This window comes from Capricornis sumatraensis, chromosome 6 (assembly GCF_032405125.1).
Source record: "Capricornis sumatraensis isolate serow.1 chromosome 6, serow.2, whole genome shotgun sequence".
Taxonomy (NCBI): Eukaryota; Metazoa; Chordata; class Mammalia; order Artiodactyla; family Bovidae; genus Capricornis; species Capricornis sumatraensis.
Window position 1 is genome coordinate 53,081,219 of NC_091074.1, and position 27,590 is coordinate 53,108,808.

Sequence of the window (27,590 nt, forward strand, 5' to 3'; positions counted from 1 at the left end):
AGTGTTTATTCAACTCAGTTTTACTTTTGTTTGTAATTTTATATTTGGGCTTCTCTTTCTTCATTTGTTTAATTGGGAATGTGAATGACAACCAAACGCGCTTTAAGTTGCTTGGGGTTTTAATGTTGTTTTATTTGTTGTTTGTGATTCTCTGATCATGCCCTGCAGCCGTTGTTTTGTTAAGTGCATGCAGGATGCTCTGGAAGAGCAGAAGAGAAAGAAAGAGGTGAAAGGTGGGCGAGAGGTTACATTTTATTTTTCAACTGTTTTAAGAAAGTCTGTGCTAGTTTTCCTTTGGTACAAAGGCGATTATTTCTTGCATATTTTCCCAGCCTTTCTTCAATACTCTGTGGATTAGAAACTCAGATGACTCTGGGTTTAAAAAGACTAATCCTCTATGGGAAAATGTGGAGATTTCCCCCCTTTTCTATGGTCCAGGGAACATTAATACACCAGAAAATGATCAAAAGTCTGTCATGACACTTAAAAGACAATCTTGTAAGAAAATGAACTGAAGTATGTATAAACTTAAAATAAATGTGTATAAAGCATGGCACTGTGACCCAACCTCACTTGCTCTTCAAGCCTTGGGGATTCCTGACGTAACCAGAATGTAACATACAGAAGTGGTCTCACGGAAAGAAAAGGAGAAAGACCAGCGCCCCGTATTCCTGTTGGGTCTGTATTCCTGTTGGTTATCGCTAGTCCGCAGAGGTCCAATAAAGACCATTTCTCATCCAGAAGGACAATGTGTACTCTTCCATGTCAGACTGATCACTTGTATTCATTCAACAAGTGGCTATTGAGAGCCCATTTTATACCATTTGCTGGTACCACGGAGATACAAACCCATCTCCTTAATTTTAGCCCAGAGCAAATTAGATAAGAAGAGTGCCTTGGAAATAATTTTTTTTTGCAAATACTGAGTTTAAAGAAGGAGATAAAAGGACAGTTAGTCCCCTTGGTCTGACTTTGGTGTGTTTAAACTTACTGTGTGCCGACAGCAAGTGTGACTTTTGCCTTTTAAATAAATAGATAAACCACTCCAGACAGGTCCCAGTAGAACATTTTCTTTATAAATAGATCCATCCTTTTGGGCCTGATGGAATGAAAAGGTTGGGTTGCCTCAAAAAGACAGGACCTAAAAGTATTGAGAGTGCTTTAAAATGAATATATGCATTAGTTTCCCTGCTGCAGTAAGTTTCCACAATCTTAGTGTCTTAAAACAGCATAGATTTATTATCCTTAAGTTTTGTAAGATGGCCATCCGGTACCATCTCCCTGAGCTAAAAATCAAGGTGTCCAGAAGGTCTACATTCCTTTCTGGAAGCTTTGGAGAAGAAACTGTTTCCTCACCTTTTCCAGCTTCTAGAGGTCCTTACATTTTTTTATTTGTTGGCACTTCCTCCATCTTCAAAGCCAGCAATGGCAGTTGTATCCTTTTCACATCTCACTTACGCTTCTTTTTGCCTCTTCTTTTTTCACTTTTCAGGATCCATATTATTACATTGAGCTCATCTGGATAATTTAGAACAATCTCCCCACCCCACATTCAACTGATTAGCATCCTTAATTGCATCTGCCACCTTGTTGGGTAACCTTTTGCCTTCTTAGATAACATTCTGTTAGGTTTCAAGGTTCTAGGTGTTTAGGACATGGACATATGTAAGGGTCAACCTTTAATATAACTTACCAGCATCCTCCTTTGTGTACTAGAGCACTTTGCCATCCCTTTAGCACATGCTATTAGTCTGTCTAGGACTCTCAGTAGATCTTGGTAGGGGTCCCTGAGGTGTAGACTGTCTCCTGTCTGTGTTTTTTTCTCTTCCTCTGTTTCCCCTGTTGCTTCTATTTAACTCCCTCCAATCAATAAGCATAATAAACTTAACTTCAGGACCTAAATCTTTCTTTGTAATAAATGTACATAAATAAGAGATCCTTTTACAAGGTGTAATCATGCAACTGGGCTTCTAATATTATTCCATATGACTGAAAAGCAAGTATAGCTCCTGTTTTCAAAGATTGACAGTTTCATGTTACAGTGGTAACATGAGCCATGTTTGCTTTTCAATCTTTGAACACAGTTTGAAAATCAAAATGCTGAGCTCACTGCTGGAGATAGTACAGATGGTGTCCTTCATTTCCTGTATTATTATGCATCTCCCACAGAACCATTGGCCATGTGATTTCTTTGGTGTTTACAGAAGCAGGTCATGTTTATGAAGCATGTCTGGAAGAAGGAAATAATATATGGAAAATCTCTCCATGGGGTATAGAGTCAAGTGATCCCGAGGCTGAAATCAAGGGCTGTAAATACTTTTGGTGATTTCATATGCTCCATGGGACTGGTATTTTCCATCTTTTAGCACAAAGTTTGGATTAACTTGAATGGAGTTTTTAGTACTTCTTTGAAAATGGAATATTAACTGTCCACAGAGATTTAATCTTGGGCAAAAAGAAAAAAAAAAGAATAAGGTCATCACCTCTAATGACAGGATTAGTCCTTTCTCTTGAAAGTAATTGGATATCTCTTTCATTTTTTGCTATTTCTGTTTAATTGAGAATACTCATTATCACTCAAGGTGGAAGTAACAGAAATGATTCATTTAGAAAGGAGAAGGATTGTGAGGTGGGTGGAAGTGACATTTGTCTGCATTATATTCTTAGAAACTTCAACTGTTAAGAGTTGGAAATGCCTCTGATAAAACTGTTCATTAACATACAAGAAAATAGAAGCCCAAATCCTTCTCTCTGGCCAAGAGTGTGCTGAGTCCAGAAGCAGAGCTGCAGCCTAAGTGGCAAGTTTCTGAGTCCTCAGTCTTTCTCAGAGCACGGCACTCATCGCTAGTGCCTTTGACGGCTGCACTGGGGTGGCCAGACGGAGCCATCTGCCCTGGAGAGGCCCTTCACATCAATTTCCAAGGGGGCATTTCTCCTGAACAGATGGCCAAAATACTTCCTGTGCCTTTTACCCTGAAGAACTGGAGAGTCATCTGCTCTGGGCTGCAGCATCCGCTGCTTGTGTGCACATGTGCAAGTAGACGGGGAAGGCAGGGAGAGGTGCTCACACTATGCCAGCTATGTTTTTAAGGACCAAAATCATGACGAAGGTGAACTGGGTGTACTTTCTTGTTCTGCTTCTCCATCATTGACTTTTTGTTTGTAAACAACTTCAGTACTTGGGTTTTGCACTTGGTTTGGTGCAACAAAACGCAAGTTAAAATAACTGTGAAGCTTTAAGACCTTGTTCTTGATAAACTTAACATATAAGGTATCCTGTTGACATAAGCACTGCGTATGCAGACAACAAAGTAGGGCATCCATGTGGCACATGCAGCTGCAGTTTGGAGGCTGATTTGTCTTGATGTATGTTATGAGAATTGTGGTTTTCAACCAGGGCTGTTTGTCCCTCTCTGCTCAGTCACCATTTGGCAATATATGGAGACATTTCTGGTTGTCTCACTTGGAAGAAGTGCTATTGGCATCTAGTGGGAAGAGGCCAAGGATGCTGCTGAACACCGTATATCATTGTACACAGGATAGACCCCCACTTATATAACAAAGAATTATCCAGTCTAAAATGTCAGTGGTGCCAAGGTTGAGAAACCCTGGCCTCAGGGAATGTATGACTTAACTAATACTTGGCTTTAGAAGCCTATGTAAAGAGTTGGTTAATTTGGAAACAGCTTAGCTTGTGGAATAAACATGTCAGTCTAATATATGACTTGAGGAAGTTTCTGTAGTCTGGTTGGGTAAAGGAGTAAGTTTGCCCCACAGTCCCAGAACTGCCCCTGTGTGCTCACTTTCAGCCCTCTATTCTCAGTGACTCTTAATTGAAAGTTAGCCTCCCTCTGTTCTTTACAACCCTGAATTCTGTTGTTGACAGTTTAGATGTGTTGTTTTTGTTTGGGGATCATGATATAATTTGCATAAGCAGACACAGTATTAAAGAAGATAGTTAAGAATATAAAGACTAATGAATGCTGTACTCTTATCCATTCTGTACAAAAACAGCCCATTCAGGGGACCCTATGGCTGGTAAGGGCCTCAGCATTGTCGAGTCTTGGCAAAGTCTACGATGGCAGCAATAGTTGAAAAGGGAGAAGAGTCCAAGGAGGGGAAGAAGTGATGAAAAGGCTGCTGGAACCCTGCCTGTATACTATGCTCTACTCGAGCATTGAGTGTAATAAGAATGATTTGTATTTCCTTGTTCCTTCTTGAATCTTTAGCAATTTCCATATTGTTAGGTTTTTTCCCATTACCAGGTGGCTAAATTCCAAACAAATTAAATCACGAGATAGGGACAGGTATTTCCAATCATGCTCATTTTGTAGGCCTGGTGGCAGGCGGTTCCCCTCCCGTGAAATGGATACTGCTTGGTGATGCAGACTCATCAGTATGTGTGACTGTGGTGCTTGGCATCAGGACCCCCTGTACTTTTGTCTAGCAGACCTGGTTAGTGGTGGCTGATTGAAGAGACTGGGGCTGCTTTCATCCCCTTCAATTCACAGTGAAACACTGCTCCTCTTGGGAAAAGCTATTTTCTTACCCAGCTGGTAAATTTCCCCCGCAAGCCACATACTATACCAGGTATGTTTATTTCACAAGCCAAGCTGTTTCTAAGCAACCCTCCACAGAGCTGCCTAAAGTCAAATGTGAGATATTGGTGCTGGAAAAAAGGGTGAAAGGATTGTACACAGGACCAGGTTGTTTCAAAGTTGACTTGGAAGAGCCAGCATTGTAGGTGTGGGTCAGGAAAAGGTCAGGAATAAGCCAGAGAATCTGCTTTTCTATAGCAGATTCAAGGAACACAGAATCTGCTATAACACAGAACATCACACAAATTTCTAGACAGAAAACTGGCTTCCTTATTTGCATCCTGAGAGTCAGCTACTGCGGAGCCTAAAGAGGGAGAACCCCTACATTAGGCTTGATGTTTCCGTGGCATCATAGACTCTCAGTGTTGAGATGGTCTTTATCCATCTGACCTCATCTGCCCAGTCATTGAGCAAGGCACTGTGGTTAGATGGCAGACAGGTTAGCATAGTTGGGGAGAGAGAGAGAATGGGGTTAGAGGTTTAGGCTGCAGAAACCCACTGCAGTTTCCTCTAACTGTTACCAAAAAAGAGGGAAGGAACCAGCCCTCTATTGAGCAATGGCCTGTGGGTCAGTTAACTTTCTTTGTAATAGCCCGTCATCCACCAGCTGGGGCCATCAGTGATCCATCTTGAGCTGGGCCACTGGAAGGCTGGTTTGTTGGGATCAAATCAAGAGCTTCTAAGAAACCTGCTGAGAACAGTCGCATTACCTGATGATCCAGAAAGTTTTCTGAATCTGGTGGCAAGCTCCTGTAGGAAGAATCCTGAACTAGGTGTTTATCTGTTGTTAACTCTGACACCAACTTTTATGACCTTAGGCAACATCACAATCAATTTAATAACACTCTGAGCTCAAAAGAAAAGAACCAAACATGTAAGCAGCATCTTCAGCCTTTACCCAGCTGGGGCTTCTGGAAATTGCATGTGGGTGAAGTAAGGTTGCTTCCTCCTCCTTCTGTTGTGAGAAATGACTACCCTGTTCTCCTTTCTCAGTATCAGTCTTACTTACATGAAGGATTGTAATCTAAAGTAGCCAAGATGCAATTACCTACGTTGTTTTTTAAGGAGCAACTGTAATGGGTGGAAACAGCAGAAAATGTTGGAATGCAATACATTAAACCTTGCAAAACAAGTGACTTCGGGTTGGTGACTGCATAGACTGCAAAATGAATGCAATTAGAAAGTAGACTTAGAGAATATTATGTGGGTAAGAGATTCTGGCTATCTAGTCAAATGCCTTCGTTTTACAGAGGCAGAAACTGATGCTCAGTTATATCACTAACTTTCTCAGTCTCCAGCCACCCTGGTAGCAGAGGGGGCCCCAAACTCAGGTTTTTCTCCCTATTGCTGATCCCAAATGTCTGTTCATGTTCAGTTGTTAATATGGTGGGCTTTATGAAATGAGGGCAGTAATCATTGTCTGTGAATATTTTTTTTCCATCTGTTTTTCTACATTTGGTGAAAAGGGTGGTAGAGCTAGGAACCTCCAGTCTGGACTTTTCACATGTCTGGACTTTTCACATGTCTGGACTTCGCCCTGCATTCCAGTGTCCAGCTCTAGGTGAGAGGAGGGAGGAGACGGCCTGGGACAGTAGATGGTGGCATGGTGCCATGGAAAGGATCTGGGAGAAGCCTTTCCAGCAACCCGGAGTGTGGTGAATGCAGAAGCATCTTAAGCAGGCAGGGCCCCACGGTAGAGCTTCTCAGGGATGCAGGGAGATGTACTGGCTGCTGTCAGTCCATCACATTTGCCTCAGTGACCAGCAGTCCCCTGGCCAGGGACTCTGCCATTCCATCTCTGTTGCAGCCTTGGTGTCCAGCTGGGTTTTGATAATGTTTCTATTCTAGAGACCTAAGGAGTTTTTCTGGCAGAAGGAACTAATCCTAGCTCCTGGGATGAGGAAAACCACAGTTATTTGAAAGCCCTTGATGGGAGGGATCCAGAGGCAAGGGAGGAAAAGCCATCAGACATGAATCGAGGGAGCTGTCAACAGATGGGAAAGTCCTGAGCTCCTAAAATGGCTAGGGTTTTGTTGTTGTTCAAATGTATGAGGTTCTAAGAGAACTTTGGAAATGGTTCCATGATTCTAAAAGAGATTGCAATGTAATCCTAGATCTTGAAACAGAGAGATTAGTTACATGAGCAAAGAATGTTAAATCCCTACTTGAAACTGTGCACAGTGGTTTAGACTATCCCCTAACTTTAACCTGATGATTGAGGTTCTTGAAAGATACATAAATAACCTCAGATATTTATGTCTGTACATTTTAATTGTATAGTCTTTGTGAAAAATGACCTAGAATTTATCTTTCAGATATCTAGTGTTTCTGAACTTCAGTTTATTTACCTATAAAAGGGAAGTAACAGTTATGGTGAGAAATCAATCATGCAAATAACTTGGCCTGTAATAAACACTTAAAACAATAAAAGCGGAATCTAAGGCAGTAATTTAGAAATATGTGTTCATATTTATCTCATGAAAGAAAATTTTATATCAGGGCTTTTAAATACTTAGAACCAACCTTTTTGTATTAAGGAAACACCTAAATTCCAAATTGTAAAGCTCCGTCAAATAAATACTAGTATTAACATTTCAGATCTCTTTGTTAAAAACTCTCTTGGCATTGTTCTGTGGTTTACCAAAAATACAGGCAGCACTACCAAGCAAGTAGTAATAACATTGTTAACAATTACTGTTGCAATCGTTTAACTTAATTGTGAAAGGAGGAATAGCTTCTCTCTATCTTTCAGAAAAGAGCTTGATCATAGCAATTTAAAGAGCAGCCATTTTTTTTAATCCTTTGTCAGCATCCATCATTCCTTAGTTCTGATAGCTGCTGGTTCTGTTCTGTAAGGAGTGTTCAGTTCAGTTCAGTCGCTCAGTCGTGTCCGACTCTGTGACCCCATGAATTGCAGCACGCCAGGCCTCCCTGTCCATCACCAACTCCCGGAGTTCACTCAGACTCGCGTCCATCGAGTTGGTGATGCCATCCAGCCATCTCATCCTCTGTCGTCCCCTTCTCCTCCTGCCACCAATCCCTCCCAGCATCAGAGTCTTTTCCAATGAGTCAACTCTTTGCATGAGGTGGCCAAAGTACTGGAGCTTCAGCTTTAGCATCATTCCTTCCAAAGAAATCCCAGGGCTGATCTCCTTCAGAATGGACTGGTTGGATCTCCTTGCAGTCCAAGGGACTCTCAAGAGTCTTCTCCAACACCACAGTTCAAAAGCATCAATTTTCAGCGCTCAGCTTTCTTCACAGTCCAACTCTCACATCCATACATGACCACTGGGAAAACCATAGCCTTGACTACACGGACCTTAGTCAGCAAAGTAATGTCTCTGCTTTTGAATATGCTATCTAGGTTGGTCATAACTTTTCTTCCAAGGAGTAAGCATCTTTTAATTTCATGGCTGCAGTCACCGTAAGGAGTGTTAGGGGCTACCTATAGCAGAGAGGTAGAAGATTGACAAACAACACATCTCTAGCAAATGATGCTTTTCATTATCCATCTACAGAGACTACTGTATTTTCAGTTTGTAAAATTATTTTTGTCTTATATATGATTCCATCTCATTCAACTTCCCCTTCCTTTCTTATAAATCTATCTGAGCTTTGCCTTTCTATTTCATGAATATTATTTATTTCTGTAAAAAGCATATATATGCATATGAGTTTTATTTTCCATAAGTATTATTTATTCCTGTAACACATGTTGGGATATGTTATGTATATATTATGATATCATATGCTATTATGTATGTATATGTGTGTGTATATATATATTCATAAAAGTCCCCTCTGGCCCACTGAAAAGTTTATCCTGAAAATTAAACTAAGGGGGAAAAAATAAGCTGGAAGAGATTTGAAAGAAGCAAAGCTATTTTTACTTCTTCTAGGCCTGCTTCTATACCATCTATTATTTTTCTCATTTAATCATTTTTTACAGATCAGCAAACTTAGTTATTAAAAACATTATGACTAATACAAATTGAGGCAAAAATGGAAAAAAAAAAAAAAAAGCCAGTGACTCCCACTCCTGCCACCACCCTAGGAAGAAGTTTCATTTCTGTTTTTATTCTGTTTATTCAAGTAAAGATGCAGCAATTAAGCCCTCCTGTTTTATGAAGTTAGAGAATTTCCTTTCTGAATTAATTAACTGTGGAATAGTGACCAGTGGCCCTGCCTACACTTCTGAGCATTGAGAGATAGTGGATTATTTCTCCTCCTTAATACAGTCTTCTTTTAAAAGCTGAAGAAGTCAGTGGAGTGAAAGGAAAGGTTTGAGGTCTCTTGAAGCTGATAAGAAAAGATGGAACAACAATCTCTTATATACCGCTGGTAGTTCCAAAAGTATATTAAATTTCCCTGCAGGTCTTAGCCTCCCTTAAGAAGTTACAATTGTCCCCTCCCATCCCCTGAAACAGCAACAACAGCAGTGCGTGTGTATGCGTGCATGTCCTATCTGTCTTCATATGCAGCAAGAGCATCAAAGGGCAGGAGTGTAAGTGGGGCAGGGGTTAATATCCTCTCGGTGTAGATGGGTCTAATAGAAGGCTAGGAAGGATGTATGAGAGAGTGGAGGTTCCTCAAGGGTTTCTTTTTGTGGGGAAGGGGTTGGTGGTTTGTCCTCTAGCTGTCCTATGGAAAGCTGGTAGACAAGCCTAGATTTTAATTCCATTTCTAAAGATTCCAAAATGCCAATACTGCAGTGAAACTTTTCTGCTTTGGCCCTATCTAGGAAGCCTGTCCTTCAGGTGCCCATGTCTCTGTGTACCTGAACTGGCAGAGTTCTGTGAAACTCCTGGGAACTCTGGAGGAGTGAGGCTTGGCTTGGCTTGGCCCTGGCCCACCTCCACACCTCTGGGCACAGAGAGTTAACCATGACCTCGCTGGTCAGTGGAAAATACAAATAAGAAAAGAGTAGAAGCTGGCTTGATATTGTCTGGAAATAGGCCCACAGAGCCAAGAAGCAAATAGTTAGACTAACCATAGAATTTAGCTGAGCCTGTGGTGAATTGAAAGACTAAGTAGGCAAAGCTGATATCTCTATTTCTAGGTCCAGTTATGATGTCAGATGTGGCGATTATGAACATGAACTCAGGTTGAGATCTGGGTTTAAAAGCTGTATCACTTCCTCACTGCGTGGCTCTGAATACTTCTTTGTCTTTCTGAACCAGTTTGATCTTAGGTAAATCATTACCTTCTATGTTGAGTTGTTCTGATGATACATGCACCTAAAGGAGAAAATGGCTCTGACACACGCAGGAGAAAGCCCAGATGACAGTGAACTCCCAGAAAAATGCCAGCTAGCTAATAGAGTGGTGAAACGGTCTCAGTGTGCCCCATTTATTCCTCCCTAAATGGAATGAAGCAGAGATTTGGTAAGAAAGATACTACCCTAATGTGCATACAGTTCCAGTTTGAGAGACCTGATTGCATCTCACAACAGGGATGTAAGACTCTGAAGGAACAGCTAAACATGCATCTTTACAGTTTCTCTGTATCTCTCTCTGAACAGGTGTGTTTCTCAACCTCCCAAACAGCCCCCAGGCTGCTGGTATATATTCCTCCAAAAGAATCCCCTGTCCCTATGAGCTGATTATAGAGTACATCTCTTATTTGTTACTGCAAAGAAACATTTTTAAAATTGTGAATATGGGCATAAATTCTTCTGAAGTACTACTTCAAATTGGAAAAGCTAGAGAAGTGCAAAATTTTGTTACAGTAAAAAGGAACAAAGAAGAACTATTTGGTAGATGACAAAGAACAGCAGTAGTTGTTGCCCTGTGAGAGCCTGAAGTTCAACAATGAAAATACTGAAGAGCAGGCATGGAATCTTATTCTTTTTAGAGTTTCCAGGGAGATTATTTTGTAGATGTAGTTTAACTGATATAAAATAATTGAGCATGTTATTAGCGTGTAGTGTGTAACCTAAAACAGAAAGAAGAGTATGACATTAAAAGTGCATAATACAAGGAACTCACAAAGAGGGTCTCCCGCAGTAATGATCAGGAAAATGGAAACTAAAACAGCAAGATTCACAAAAACTAGCAATATTAATGATAACAGTGTTGGTGAAGGTTTGATGCCAAATTCATTCTTCTGTTGATGAGTATACAAACTGATGAAGTCTTTTTTTTTTTTTTTAATGAAATTTCTTTTGGAGGGCATTTTGGCAGTACCAACAAAAGTATAAATGTGTATATCCTTTAACTCAGCAATTCTTTTTCTAGGAATCAATGCTGCAGAAATCTGCAAGAAAGAAATGTTCAAAGTTATTTGAGCAAGGATGTTCATTACAGAATATTTTACCATTAAAAAGAGAGAATAAGAACCCCAATGTCTACCAGTAGAGTAGCTGAAGCAGTTGTGTTTACATACAAACTATGAAAACCTGTGTAAATATTAAAAATGAGAATATGTATAGATAGACATGGAAGGATATTGTGTAAAAAAATGTGATAGAGCGTGAATAATAAGATCCCATTAAAAAAATTTTAATATATATACATATGCTTATATTAATGTTTTCAATGTGTTATTATAACAAAAAGATGGGTGGAAGGGATACACACCAAAAAAGGGACAGTAGTTAACTCGGAAGAAGGAGATTGAGAAAGGGTACTTTTGTGTTTTACTTTCTATAGTTAAGAGTTGTCTGACTTTTCCTCAGTGAGTGTGGGCTACAATTTTTTTTTTAATTAAGCAATACTATCTTTGCAGACATTTCTCTTTCAGTTTGAGTTATCTCTGAGTCTGCATCACTTTTCAGCTAAAGAGCATTTTGTCGTATGTTCATTGATAAGCACTTGGATTATAGGTTCAGCTATGTGTAAAAGCAAGAACCTGAGTAACTGACTTAAGCAAAGTTGAAGTTTCTCTCTCAAGTAACAGCTCAGAGGTAATTTACCACCTCTTCAGAGTCACAGGTGCCCAGGTTTCAATCTTGTTTTTCTGCTGTCCTCAATGTACAGCTTCCAAATAAGATCAATCGGGGCTACTTAGGCTCTGGCCATAGCAGCTGCAGAGAACATGCTCCTCCTTGTTAACTATGTGACTGGGAAGTTGGTCACATCATTTTCTCTCACATCTCAATGGTCAGAAATTAGACACGTGACTACACCTAGCCGCAAGAGAACCTAACAACTACCTAATCCAAGTTTCTTGTACCATATAACAGGGGTTCTCAATCTTATCACGATTGGCATTTGGGACTGGCTAACTCTTTGTTGTGGGGACTCTCCAGTGCATTGTAGGACCAGTATCCCTGGCCTCTATCCAATAGATGTCAGTAACACTCCCTAGTTGTGACAGCTAAAATTGTCTCCAGACACTGTTCCATGTCTTCTGGAGGACGAAAATCAACCCTTACTGAGAAAAACTTATAAACAAGAGGGGTGAACGGAAATTGGGGACAGCTAGCAACATCTGCCGTAAGCATCGTGTTGTTCTCCCACAAACAGTACTTAAGGCTGATGTAATAGTTTCTCTTTAAAATTGACACGCCCCCCCCCCTTACCAGGAAATATAATACTCAAGATCCAAGGTGTTTCTGATTCTAGGAGGATGAAAATCCAATCCTTTGTTATTTTTATTTATTGAACCTAAATTTGTATTTGCATCAAGTAAATACTGTTTTTGTTTGAATATACAAACAAATGAAGCTTTTTTCCCCTAGTGTTCAGTGTAGCATTAAGGGTACTTGCATTGCATCACATTTATGATGAATATCTCAGTCTAAAGGACAGAAATGGTCTGGACCTAACAGAAGCAGAAGATATTAAGAGGTGCAAGAATACACAGAAGAACTGTACAAAAAAGATCTTCATGACCCAGATAATCATGATGATGTGATCACTAATCTAGAGCCAGACATCCTGGAATGTGAAGTCAAATGGGCCTTAGAAAGCATCACTACAAACAAAGCTAGTGGAGGTGATGGAATTCCAGTTGAGCTGTTTCAAATCCTGAAAGATGATGCTGTGAAAGGGCTGCACTCAATATGCCAGCAAATTTGGAAAACTCAGCAGTGGCCACAGGACTGGAAAAGGTCAGTTTTCATTCCAATCCCTAAGAAAGGCAATGCCAAAGAATGCTCAAACTGCCGCACAATTGCACTCATCTCACATGCTAGTAAAGTAATGCTCAAAATTCTCCAAGCCAGACTTCAGCAATACGTGAACTGTGAACTCCCTGATGTTCAAGCTGGTTTCAGAAAAGGCAGAGGAACCAGAGATCAAATTGCCAACATCTGCTGGATCATGGAAAAAGCAAGAGAGTTCCAGAAAAACATCTATTTCTGCTTTATTGACTATGCCAAAGCCTTTGACTGTGTGGATCACAATAAACTGTGGAAAATTCTGAAAGAGACGGGAATACCAGACCACCTGACCTGCCTCTTGAGAAACCTGTATGCAGGTCAGGAAACAACAGTTAGAACTGGACATGGAACAACAGACTGGTTCCAAATAGGAAAAGGAGTACTTCAAGGCTGTATATTGTCACCCTGCTTCTTTAACTTCTATGCAGAGTACATCATGAGAAACGCTGGATTGGAAGAAACACAAGCTGGAATCAAGATTGCCAGGAGAAATATCAGTAACCTCAGATATGCAGATGACACCACCCTTATGGCAGAAAGTGAAGAGGAGCTGAAAAGCCTCTTGATGAAAGTGAAAGAGGAGAGCAAAAAAGTTGGCTTAAAGCTCAACATTCAGAAAATGAAGATCATGGCATCTGGTCCCATCACTTCATGGGAAATAGATGGGGAAACAGTAGAAACAGTGTCAGACTTTATTTTTTGGGGCTCCAAAATCACTGCCGATGGTGACTGCAGCCATGAAATTAAAAGATGCTTACTCCTTGGAAGAACAGTTATGACCAACCCAGATAGTATATTCAAAAGCAGAGACATTACTTTGCTAAGGTCCGTCTAGTCAAGGCTATGGTTTTTCCAATGGTCATGTATGGATGTGAGAGTTGGACTGTGAAGAAAGCTGAGCGCCAAAGAATTGATGCTTTTGAAGTGTGGTGTTGGAGAAGACTCTTGAGAGCCCCTTGGACTGCAAGGAGATCCAACCAGTCCATTCTGAAGGAGATCAGCCCTGGGATTTCTTTGGAAGGAATGATGCTAAAGCTGAAACTCCAGTACTTTGGCCACCTCATGCGAAGTGCTGACTCATTGGAAAAGACTCTGATGCTGGGAGGGATTGGGGGCAGGAGGAGAAGGGGACGACAGAGAATGAGATGGCTGGATGGCATCACGGACTCGATGGATGTGAGTCTGAGTGAACTCTGGGAGTTGGTGATGGACAGGGAGGCCTGGCGTGCTGCAGTTCATGGGGTCGCAAAGAGTCGGACACGACTGAGCGACTGAATTGAACTGAACTGAACACTGTAATATTTCTGAAAGACTAATATAGCAGCATTCAGAATGCCATTCTGTCCTAAATCAAAAATTTCATCTACAGTTGATGGCATGTCTCTTTTAAAGGCAATTAAGTGTGCGTAATTTGCCACTGCTGAACACCTTGAGTATAGTATTTTTCTGTTAATGAGAAATGTTTGCTTAATATGCTTTTCCATTCCAGTGAGAGTATGTGCTTCACTGCTAGTCTTATAAATGAGGGGAAGATCATTTACAAGAGATCACGAAATTAAGTGCTCTTTGTTCTGCCTTTTCTAGCATATTTAGAGAATCGAATCTTTCTTCAAACAGGTGAATACACTGGGATCTTGTTATAATGGCTGCTTAGCAATAAGGAAAAATTACACAGAAAGTGCATCTGTCTTGGGCTTCTTCCAAAGTTGTTGAGTGCCTAATGTGTCAGAATGACCTTGTTATAAGGCAGTTTCAGCACGTAGAAGGTCCATGCAGGCACAGTGGAGGACATCATTATAATGGTGCTCCAACATTCTTGTTTTTGAAAATGTCAATGACTGCAGAAATTGTATCAGAAAAGTAGTTGCCAGCCATGAAAGTAATGGTACCCCCGAAGTATGAAACCACTCGTACTGGGAGAAGAGAGTAGTCGTGTCTAGCTGCTGGGCTAGCAGACACTTGTGCAGAGACTAATGGAGAACTGGACCTGGAAGACTCAACGGGGAGCACAAAGGAAGATGGGGACAGCACTGAAGACGAGGATTAGCATGAGTGGAGACCAGGAATCACATGGCAAGTTAGCAGGAGAATTTGACTGAAGATGTAGATTTGTGCAAAGACTGTCAAGACTGTGTTGTGCAGCCTAAACAGCAAATTGTCCACCGGAATTTGTGGTCCCTCTTCCATGGCAAAGCAGGACCTGGAAAGCAGCTGCAAAGCCAGCTCTTCTTGTGTCTTGGTGAAGCCATGTGGTTCATCCTTGCTAATCAACTATGAGTGGCTCATTATCTTGGGGCTTCCCTGATGGCTCAGTGGTAAAGAATCCGCCTGCCAAACAGGAGACTTGGGTTTGATCCCTGAGTTGGGAAGATCCCCTGGAGAAGGAAATGACAACTCACTCCAGTATTCTTGCCTAGGAGATCCCATGGACAGAGAAGGCTGGCAGGCTACAGTCCATGGGGTTGCAAAGAGTTGGACATTACTTTTAGTGAGTCCACAACAACAAAGTGTGTATGTGTGCGCACTCACTCATGTCCAACTCTTTGCGGCCCCTGGACTGTAGCCCGCCAGGCTGCTGTGTTCTTGGGATTTCCCAGGCAACAATACTGGAGTGGGTTGCCATTTCCTCCCCCAGGGGTTCTTCCTGACCCAGGGATCAAACTCAGGTCTCCTGCTTGGCAGGCGGATTCTTTTCCACTGAGCCCCCTGGGAAGCCCATCTTTAGCTATAGGATCTGATAATAAATGGATGGCAGACTCCTGTTAGATCATTTGAAGGGAGTTTAAGAAAGGCACTGTTTGCCAAGATGCAGGAGTGAGTAAGGAAACTACAAGGGATAGTGTAGTATCATAAGGCCCATCTCTATCCTGTAAGCTCTCTTAGGCCTGAGAGAGAAGGGTACAGTTTCTAGGAGTTAGAATAGAAGTCATATGGAGAGGTCCACAAGAAAAGAGAGGAACCATAACCTTCAGAAGGATACACCAGTCTGAGTCAAACCCTGACATCACTCTCTAGCCTCTCCAAAATTCTGTGGAAGCATCCCATTGGCCAAATCCAATTAGAAGCCAGAAGGGTAGGAAGTGCTTTAATGCAGTTGAACAGGGAATGTCCCAGGACACAGAGTTGAATGAAGAAAGGCTGAGGAGCAGACCTGGGGTAAATATCCTGCACGATGACCTCTGGCAAAGGTAGTCAGAGGTGGAGAGTGGGTGTTCCTTCACCGTTCTGCTTCTCCTGTCAGCCAGCTGGAGGATTTGGAGACCCTAGGGGAGGACAGGGCCATAAGAATGCAGGATACCACTCAACAGAGGGAAGCAGAGCCCCAGTCAGGGACATACCCAGTAGACTGTGCCTGACTGAGGAATCAACTCTTGTTGAATGAAGACACCAGATTTCAGGGGTGTGTTTGCTTGCTTGTTTGTTTTACTGATATTAGCATCTGGGAGTTTATGTATTTTGCAATTAGCATTAGTAGGAATTAGATTGTAGAAAATTTTTGAAGACCAAACAAGGAATCAAGGTCCACTTCTACACATAGTGGGGGGGAGAAATGAAGGTTTTTATGCTGGGGGTGGTAATAAAAACAAACAAACAAAAAGCTCGAGAATGATGACTCTGACTGTCTTATGACAAGTGGAAGGGAACACAGAAACCAGTTGAGGCCACTGACCACAACCTCACTTTTTAAAAAATTAATTGCTTACTCATTTATTTTTGACTGTGCTGGGTCTTGGTCACTGCTCTCTAGTTGCAGAGAGTAGGGGGCCACTCTCTAGCTGTGGTGCTCAGGCTTCTCATTTCAGTGACTTCTCTGTTGCAGGCAGAGCACAGGCTCTGGAGCCCATGGGCTTCAGTAGTTGTGGCACCTTGACTCAGGAGTTGCAGCTCCTGGGCTCCAGAGCACGGGATCAATAGTTGTGGTGCACAGACCTAGTTGCTCCGTGGCATGTGGGGTCCTCTCAGGTCAGGGAACAACAAATCGTGTCTCCTGCACTGGCAGGCAGATTCTTAGATTCATTACCACTGAGCCACCAGGGAAACCCCCACCCCACATTTTATCAGCAGGATCTGTGAATTAGTTGAGGATATTACAGGCTGAAAGGGTGCAGACTTTTTAATTACATTGCAAGGTCAGTGCCAGTCCACCATAAGGAACTTGGGGAAGGAAGTGGTCTAAGACCAGTTCAGTAATCCCCACAGTCTGTGAAAGAGCTTAGCTGGCCCACGCGAAATGCAGAGACTGGAAAAGGAATTTTGGAGTGATTGTTGATACGTCATGAGTTACTCTCCCAGTGGGGCAGGTATTAGGGGAGGGTTGGCCCATCATCTTATGCCTAAGTGCAAGGGGCTTCAGTGAGACCCCTATGCATGTAATACAACCCCTGCAGCCTGGAGGTTGCAGTGGACTGTCATATTTTCTGGGGGATTGAAAGAACAAGACGATTGTTGGTCAGCTAATCTGATGATAGCAAAGCTAAGAGAGGGTTCTTAGGGAGGGTGGGGGACTGTTGATTCCCATGGTTTCAGGAAAAGTGATATATGACCAGTTGAGGGCACTGAACTAGAGATAAAGCTGCTGTGTGGTCATCACTGAGCCTGTTCACGTAAGGCCCGGAGGAACAATGTGGACCTAGCAGCCAGAGGAGATGAGTTCTTCCCCTGAAGGGGAAATGCAGCTGCCATTTGGAGGGTAATTGTCGATCCTATGAAAGCAACCCACAATAGAGAGAGAGCTACATATATACCTGGTGAGCCTTGAATGCCTGGGGCATCTTAGAACTGTACCCCTCTCCTCAGTAAGACCTTTTCTGCTTCCTCTGGCAATCAGTCAGAATAGAGAAAAAGCTCCCACTACCTTTCCCACTGCTGGTGACCAGCTTATGCCAGGGCAGGTGGGGGAAGGGAGATGGTTACTAACAGTATACTTAAGGCTTTTATTAATGAGTGGGCTAGACATACCAAGTATCTGCATGAGACCACTTTTTACTGATCTGTGAATATATATGAACAAAGGACAGACGATTTTATTCTGGGAGTCACCAGAGGGGTCATGGACTTGCCTGAAATTTCATACTTAGGGCAAGGGAAGACCTGACCCCAGAATAAATTTAGAGGGACAGTGGGTGACAAAAACAAAATTGATTACGATTACACTTCATAAGAATATGGGCTTCCCTGATGGCTCAGACAGTAAAGAATCCACCTACAATGCAGGGGACCTGGGTTTGATCCTGGGTTGGGAAGATCATCTGGAGGAGGGCATGGCAGCCCATTCCAGTATTCTTGCCTGGAGAATCCCCATGGACAGAGGAGCCTGGTGGGCTACAGTCCATGGGGTCGCAAAGAGTCAGACACAACTGAGTGACTAACACACAGCACACAAAGTTATTATGAAGTACTGGTTTTTCCTGTGCTGAATATTGTCATGGGCTTCCCTGGTAGCTCAGCTGGTAAAGAACCTGCCTGCAATGCAGGAAACCCTGGTTTGATTCCTGGGTCGGGAAGATCCACTGGAGAAGGAATAGGCTACCCACTCCAATATTCTTGGGCTTCCCTGGTGGCTCAGCTGGTAATGAATCTGCCTGCAAGGTGGGAGTCCTAGATTCAATCCCTGTGTCGGGAAGATCTCCTGGAGAAGGGAAAGGCTACCCACTGCAGTATTCTGATCTGGAGAGTTTCATAGACTGTACAGTCCATGGGGTCACAGAGAGTCGGACACGACTGAGCGACTTTCCCTTTCACTTGCATAAGAGTATAATAGTTACATGGGTTTCTAGCATGAAGGCTTTGTCCTAAAGAAAATAAGATTTTAAAAAATGTTGTCACTAAGTCATGTTTGACCTTTTTATGACCCCACAAGGTTCCTCTGTCTATGGGATTTACCAGGCAAGAATACTTAAGTGGGTTGCCATTTTCTAATCCAGGAGATCTTCCCAGTGCAGGAATCAAACCCATTTTCTGCACTGGCAGGTAAATTCTTTACCACTGAGCCACCAGGGAAGAAGCCGTCAATGTATGGCAAAACCAATACAGTATTGTAAAGTAAATAAATAAATAAAACTCAAAAAATAAAAATTAGCAAATCCCAAACATGCCTTTGTCATCATTCAAAATGTATTTATAAACATAGTAAAGATGCTTTCATGGAAGGACATTTCCATTCTTACCTGTAACACAAAATTTAGAAAATCTGAGAAGTACAAGACTTGAAAGTAAATCACCCAACATCCCACAAGCCGGAGGTAATCACACAATTTGGTATGTTTCCTTCCTGTCTTGCTTTCCTCTGTGGATGTGTATAAAACATTTGTGAGTTTTTTCAGATTTTGTTGTATGTATTTTATATCTTGCTTTCTTAATGTAATTTTTTTAAAGTTATAGAACATTTTAAAAACTATGGTTTAAATAAAGGCATAAGTTGACTAGAGTTTATCAAATAATTTTGTCAAATATTCTTGACCTGTACTTGGACTTTTTTTTTCATAATTTTTTTAATTCATTTTTCGCAGTGCTGAGTCTTTGTTGCTGGGCCAGCTTTTCTCTACTTGCAGTGAGCAAGGTGGTTGTAGTTCATGGGCTTCAAGTTGCGGTGGCAAGTTGCTCTTCTCTCTCCCAAGGTTATTCATTCACCCCTTTGGGTTTCAATACCATTTATATGCTGAAAACACTCAAATTCAAAATTTCAGCCCAAACCTCTGTTCTAAGCTCCAGACTTGCACCTTGACATCGTTTGGATGTCTCACCGGCATCTCAGGTGGAACTCAATCTGCCCCCCAAAGTGTTCCTCCCTCAGTCTTCCCAACTCAGTAAAGCAACCTCAGTCCTCTCCACTGCTCAAGGAAAACACTAGAAGGCATTCCAGCACTCTTCTCTCCCTCATTTCTAGCTTATGGCAAGTTCTGTTTATTTCCCTCCAAAATATATACAAATTCAGCTCTTCTTTCTGTCTTCCTGCTCATCACCCTACTCTTAAGACATCCAAATCTCATTGTGAACCATGACACATGTATGTGTGCTAAGTTGTTTCAATCGTATCCAACTCTTCATGACCCCTCCCAGGCTCCTCTGCCCGTGGGATTCTCCAGGCAAGAATACTGGAGTGGGTTGTCATGCCCTCCTCCAGGGGATCTTCCCGACCCAGCAATCAAACCCATGAACCGTGACACTTGCCTCCTAATCACTTTTCCTCATATATTCTCTCTAGTCTGTCCTCCACATGGCAGCCGGAGTGAAGTTTTTCAGGTTAGACGATAACTCTTTCCTTATGGAAACACATCAGATCCTTAGAAGGATCTATGAGGCTCAGCCCTAGATTCAGCTCATCTTTGCAGCCTCCAATTCTGATGCTCATCTTAATTCATCTACAGTGATTTGCTTTCAGTTTCTTGAACTGCTGTTTCTGTATGCCTGGAAATTGATTCCCCTGACCTCCTAATGTGACTTTCAATTCCTTGAGGGCAAGCACTCAGGCCAGGTCATTTCTGTATCCCCAGTTTGTAGATGAGTGCCTGGCACGTGATGGGCATACAGCCAGTGTCTGTTGATATGAACTGCCAACTGGCTCTCACCTTTCATGTCTCAGACTGTGTGTGCTTCCTGTTAGACCTTTCCTAACTCTCCCCCATTCTAAAGTGAATCTCCTCACTTTCGGCCTGATCACATCACCCTGGTATTTGTATCACTGCCTATTATGAATGCATATCTTTAATATCTCTTTCACTCACTAACCTAGAAACTCTCATGAGAGCAAGAACAGGACCTTTTTTTTTTTTTTTGATTTATACTTTCCCCAACATCTAGCATAGTGCTTAGGTCACAGAAAATTCTCAGATATTTGAGAATGAAGATCTAAATGAATGAACAGCATGTGACTGAATGGAGTTCTAAGGGGAGCTCTTCTCTTTACCTATGCGCTACTGGAAAAAATTCAGAAGTCTATCTTGAAATAGAGGGTAGAATATAGAATCATGGGTCCCCGAAAGACAGCCATGCCCTAATCCCTAGAGCCTGTGATATGTTACTTTATATGGCAAAGGGGGCTTGATTGGCAAAGGGTGTGATTAAGTTAAAGATCTTGTTGGGGAAATGATCTTAAACTATCCAGATGGGCCCAATGCAATCACAGAGGTTCTTGTAAGAGAGAGGCTAGAGAGTCAGAATCAGAGGAGGAGATGTGAGACAAAAGCAGAGGGGAGACAGAGAGAGATTAAGAGAGATTTGAAGATGCTGCTGTTATGAAGATGGAGAAGGGGACCACAAGGCAAAGAAGAAGGGACACAGCCCTCCCAACACCTTGATTTTAGGACTTCTGATCTCCTAAACTGTGAGATAACACATTGTGTTGTTGGAAGACATGAAGTTTGTGGTCATTTATACAGCAGCAGTAGAAAACCAAATCAAGGAGGAACTGGAGAAATGGGTTGAGGAACCCATAGCAAGAGGTGGTCCCACCTCCTTTCAGAAGACATTCCGCTTGCCTGTCCACAAACTATCTCATTTCCATAGTCAGTAGTTGTGGCACATGGGCTTAGTTGCCCTACAGTATGTGGAATCTTAGTTCCCTAACCAGGGATTGAACTCATGTCCCCTGCATTGCAAGGTGGATTCTTAACCACTGGACCACGAGGAAAGTCCCTAGAATCTTTTATATGTTGGGATGCAGGACTCAGTGTGAGGCTGGGAAGGAGGTTTCCATGTCAAGCTAAGATATTTGGAGTTAATCCTGTGGTGAGGATACTACACACCCGTTAGTTTTCAAGCAAGGTGGTGACAAGATTAGATCTGTACTTAAAAATAAAATTACTCTGAGATAGTTAGGGACTTTGGGAAGGTCATGTACACACTGCTATATTTAAAATAGATAACCAAAAAAAATAATAATAAAAAAATAAATAAAATGGATAACCAGCAAGGACCTACTATATAGTACAGGGAACTCTGCTCAATGTTATGTGGCAGCCTGGATGGGAGAGGGGTTTAGGGGACAATGTATACATCCGTGGGCTTATGTATACATCCATGGGCTTCCCTGATGGCTTCCACGGTAAAGCATCTGCCTGCAATGCGGGAGACCCGGGTTCGTTTCCTGGGTTGGGAAGATCCCCTGGAGAAGGAAATGGCAATCCACTCCAGCACTCTTGCCTGGAAAATCCCATGGACCGAGGAGCCTGATAGGCTACAGTCTATGGGGTCGCAAAGAGTCGGACACGACTGGGCGACTTCACTTTTTTATGGCTGAGTCCCTTCACTGTTTACCTGAAACTATCACAACATTGTTAAATGGCTATACCCCAATACAACACAAAATAAAAAGTTTGAACTTTGGGAGAGAAAAAATCACTCTGGCATCATGTATATTGTCTATAATCCTATAATTAGGCCATCAGATCACCTGAGGTAGGGAGAAATGTTGTTGACTTGAGATGTTTTAGTACTTGCTTTTAAAACCGGTGATATTAGATTGCATATTAAGTGATCTAATTTCATAGACAATATGCTGTAGAAAGCAGTTTCCTGTAACCAATGTAAAATCATTAAAATCTTACTGTTGTCAGATCATTGCTCCCCTAATAGCAGGTTTACATGGACATTTAGTCTCATTGATAGTAATCATCGTTATTGTCTCTTTGTTCAAGTACTTCTCAGCTTCAGTCAGATCCATCTCCTGCACAGAGAATGGAGGCCAGTAAAGCAGTACACACTGGTAGGACACTGAACTGGTGGTGCCTTGTAGACCAGAGTATCACGCGTGGCGTTATCACATATTTGGCCAAAGGATTTAGGTCAAGTTAATCTCCCAGAGTCAAAGTTTCTTTATAAAATGGGCATTAAAATCCCACCTACCTACATAACAATTGTGACAATCAAATGCAGTCATTAGAAGGTAGTGAAAACCATAGCATATTATCTAAATGCAAGCTGACATTAATTTTCCTTTTAGTATTACCATCATCCCTGAACAAATTTGGGTAGTAAAGAGCCATGAATGGTAATATATGCGATTTGCTTTTGTGGTATTAGCTAGTTCTTTCTCCAAATATCACATGCTTTAGAGGTGCTTGTAATATCCATACAATATGTTGCCTCTACTTAGCCCTTGAAAAGTCCTGAATTAAACATAGACTCTGGCTGTATTCCGAAATCTGAACCTATGTGCTAGTAGGAAAGAATCCACCTGCCAATGCAGGGGTTGCAAGGGATGTGAGTTCAATCCCTGTGTTGGGAAGATCCCCTGGAGGAGGAAATGGCACCCCATTCCATTATTCTTGCTTGGAGAATCCCATGGACAGAGGAGCCTTGCGGTCTACAGTCTGTGAGGCTGCAAAGAGTCAGATACCACCGAGCACAGAGGGGAAATGGTTATGTATCAATGTGTTTAAAGCATATGCAAAGCCACACAGAAAACTGTAAGGACCACGTGTGTGTGTGTGTTTGAAGCTGCTAACTCATCGAGTTTACGAGGAAAGAACTGCTGGTTCTAGAAGAAGAGAAACCTGCAGTACACAGAGCAGGTTCTTGGTCATCATAATTTACTGGTCTGCTAATCAGAAACTCTCCCATTAGCATTTCTAAGTGTTTTTGTAACTTTAAAACACATCTTGCTTAAGAGTGACTGTGTCAGAAAATACTATGGTTTCTCCCATCTTGGTCCCTGTGCCTAAGGTCCAATAGGAAAATGTCAGGTGGTGCGGCCTTTACTGCTGGTGACTTAGAAAACCACGTGCCACAGTGCAATCATACATATCCATGAAATGGTCAAGATGCTTTTTAATTATACCCAATGCATCTATGCTAACACATTTAATTTTACAGAGATGCGGAGGAAGAAACCCTGAGGTAGCCAGAGGTAGCCATCCTCCCTTGGCAGCAAAATATCTCCTTTTGTTTGTACCTCCCCGTGTTATTAGTAGTGACTTTAACAGAGATGTTCATACCGGTTTACCAGGTGGTTTACAGGTTTCTTTTAGGCTCACCCATGACTGAGTATGATTAGTAGCAAATAAAATATTTTATCCCTATTTCATCAAAAGGCATGGCTCCCACACAGCTGCTTCCTTTGCTGAGGTCAAACAGCCAGGCTTAAAAGAGAGCTTCTGACTTTGATTCTAGACTCACTTTGAAAAAAAAAGAGACAGGGACGTGGCATGGGCTTTGCAGGCAGACTCTGCCATATGTTAACAATGTGAGAGAGGCAGTCATATAACCTTGCTGAGCTTTAAATGCCCACCTGTAAAATGGGTGTGATTCCCCCTCTCTTTGGTGTCCTTGAAAAGGTTAAATGAGGTTAGAGATTCTGATGTTAGAGGCAGCAGAGTACTTGTTTATAACCTGGATCTGGACTGTGGAGCCAAACTTGCCAGGTACAAGTCCCAGCTCCACCTCTTTGCTAGCCACGTGATGTCGTGTAAGTAACTAAACCTACTTGAGTCAGTGAAATGAAGATAATAATAGTACCTACCTCACAGGGTTATTGTGAGGTTAGAAGAGTTAATATAACCGAAAGCACTTAGAATAGTGATTGCCTCATAGAGTGTTTTCAGTAAACGCTCTTTAAGTATATGCCATAATTATGATTGATTGTGATTATTATTATTGTTATCCATATGTCAAGTCCCTGGCACAAATAATTGATTAAAAAGTTCACTTTTATTAAGACTTCTCTTATTTCTGTCTTCAGAGCACTTGAATGTCAAGGAGTATGAAAAGAAAGTAATAGTATTATTATAAGTCTGTTTTTTCTTTATTTAAACAGATGTCAATGAGCTCCTTTCCAAAATCTTATTCCTTCAGGAACTCAAAATTCAATCTTATACCATAGGAAAAAAAAGTTTCTTGATGCTCCTTAGAGCAAGAGCATATTTTTGAGCCTCACTGCAGACTTTCCTAGTCAGAAACTCTGGAGATGCAATCCATAAGTCACTTTGGTTCTTGTTTTTCAGTGCTTGCTGACATTTTTTTTAAGATTTGTTCTTTAGAGCAGTTGTAGATTAACAAACAAATTGAGAGGAAGATACAGAAATTTCCCGTCACCCCCTGTACCCACACATGCACAGCCTGCCCATTGTCAACATCCCCTCCAGAGTGGTTCACTGTTACAACTGATGAACCTACATGGACACATCATAATCACCCAAAGTCCACAGTTTATATTCCGGCTCACTCTTGATGGAGTACCTTCTACGGGTTTAGACAAATTCATAATTGTGTATTTATCATAAAAGTGGACTTCCCAGGTGGCTCAGTGGTAAAGAATCTACCTGACAATGCAGGAGACTCAAGGGATGTGGGTTTGAGAAGAGCTCTTCTGGGTCAGGAAGAGCCCCTGGAGAAGGAAATGGTGACCCACTCCAGTGTTCTTGCCTGGAGAATCTCAGGGACGGGGGAGCCTGGCTGGCTACAGTCCAAGGGGTCGCACAGAGACACGAAGGAGCATGCATGACACACCATCAGAGAGGACTTGTGCAGGGTGTTTTCCCTGCCCTGAAAACCCTCCCTGCTCTGCCTCCCTCCTCAACCCCCTGGCAAGCGCTGACCTTCTTGCAGTCTCCATAGCTGTGCTTTTGGTCTGTTTCAACAAATGACCCAGTGACTCTCAGACTTGCTAAAGTTTGCAAATACCAGATATAGACTGCTGCAACTTTGACCACCTTCTGTTGCTGGGGATGGGATAAGACTGCTGCTTATCCCATCATGTCATGTCATCTCAGTCATGTCCAACTCTGTGCGACCCCATAGACGGCAGCCCACCAGGCTCCCCCGTCCCTGGGATTCTCCAGGCAAGAACACTGGAGTGGGGTGCCATTTCCTTCTCCAATGCATGAAAGTGAAAAGTGAACGTGAAGATGCTCAGTCGTTTCCGACTCTTAGCGACCCCATGGACCGCAGCCTACCAGGCTCCTCTGTCCATGGGATTTTCCAGGCAAGAGTACTGGAGTGGGGTGCCATTGCCTTCTCTGGGATAAGACAGAAGGGTGGCTAACAAGGAACTGGGCATTCCATGTTTCACATGTGTTCCAGTCCAAGAAGCACACTAAATGAATGAATTAAGCAGAAATACAGATATTTCTGGAAGCAGAGTCAGGTGTGTGGTAAAGGGAAGGAAAAATAGTTTGAGAGTGTGTGGGTCTGTTGACAGATCTGGAATAGAAAGCTTCAGACTGTAGGTGTCTTCTGGAAAATGCTGATGTCACGTCCTGTCCCATTTTGCCCTGTGTGATGGATAGGAGAAGAGAAACCTTTTGAGTTTTTATGTGAGGTTTAAATGAGAAAAATTCATTTCAGCCTTCAGAAGTCAGAGCTATCGGTACAAAAGGTCACTGATGCCAACTGGTGGCATTGCTGAGCTCGCAGTGGGAAGATTAAAATAGCAGCTTTTTGTTTTTGAAGCACTAGTTGCACTATTTGGGCTTGACTCTCAGTCTTTTGCCATCTTGCTGCTCTGGGATCGTGAGTAAAAAGGCATATGTAAAGAAGAAAAGCCCCAGGATGTTTCTCTTAACTGCACAGAAGGGGATAGATATTATAGCTGTCCTCACACTAAGGCTGATGTAACATTTGCAGTGAAATGAGCAGGGCGTTTGAATGATGACTCCATGGGATAGTGAGGGTTACTGATTGTATAGTGGGAGTGACTGAGCCGTATGAATGATCGTGACCATTTCAGGCCCAGTCAGCAAATATTTCCTGGGGACCCAGCCCTGCGCAAGGTGTGGTTTGCTTGGGGCTCACCCTTCAGTGACAGGATTACAGAGCTTAGGGAGAGGAACACCAGGCTTGGAGGTAGGGGGGTTGGTTGTAAGATAATGGTTTGGTGCCACGTGTACTGTGTTTGTGATGATAAAACAGTGTCCAAGTAGGTTCTGAGAGTCATATCCATGGAGCCAGGATTTGAAACCATTAGGAATGGATTGATCATCTGCATAACTAAGGAAATTTGAGAATCAAGGATCCAACTTTTAGGGACACAGCAATTATAGCAAACAAAATATGAGAATTTAGTGAAGAAATGAGAGACCATCAGAAAAGGTAGACATGGACACAGGACTGTGTTCTAGCATAGAAATCAAGAGGATACATTTTTCAAGAAGAGAGATATTTTTTGATGTTAAAAGCATTAAGAAAACTTTTTGAAAAAGCAGCATCTGGGAAGATGGAGATAGGTCTTGGACTTACTAAGTGAAAATGTTATCTCAAAAAGAATATTTTTTTATTAAGCAGGTGATCTTTATTACATTCATTTTAAGGCATGGTTTCTCAGCCTCAGCACTCATGTTTGGGGCTTGATAATTTGTTGTTATGAGAAGCTGTCCTGTGCATTGTAGGATGTTGTAACAGCATTCCTGACCTCTACCCACTAGATGCCAGTAGCTCTACCACCACTGGTTGCTGCTGCTGCTGCTGCTAAGTCACTTCAGTCGTGCCCGACTCCCAGCGACCCCATGGACTGCAGCCCACCAGTCTCCCCCGTCCATGGGATCCTCCAGGCAAGAGCACTGGAGTGGGTTGCCATTGCCTTCTGTGACAACTAAAAAATGTCTCCAATGTCAGATGCCCCTGGCTGAGAACCAGTGATTTAAGTATTTATGTAGTTCCCACTGTCTGAGTGAGAGTGATAATCGTTCTGTTGTGTCAGACTCTATGCAACCAATAGGCTGTAACCTGCCAGGCTCTTCTGTCCCAGTGGGTACTATATTAAACATTGCAAGGTGTAAAAAAACATGCCACACTTGCACCATTAAGAAGAATGTATTCTGATTTTCCTAAATTAAGTTATTCTATTTCTCCTATTATGTTAAATAATAAGTTAAAACTTGTTTATATATACATGCACACGTGTACACACACACAAATATATATGTCATTCCTCCAAGTTAACATTATGTCAGTTT

The 27,590-nt window shown here is 42.1% G+C and overlaps 1 protein-coding gene across 1 annotated transcript in view; it reads left to right on the forward strand.

The window, feature by feature from the left end:
- PIP5K1B (phosphatidylinositol-4-phosphate 5-kinase type 1 beta) overlaps positions 1 to 27,590 on the forward strand; it is a 357,761-nt gene that overhangs the window by 140,749 nt on the left and 189,422 nt on the right. The gene's annotated exons all lie outside the window — the stretch shown is intronic.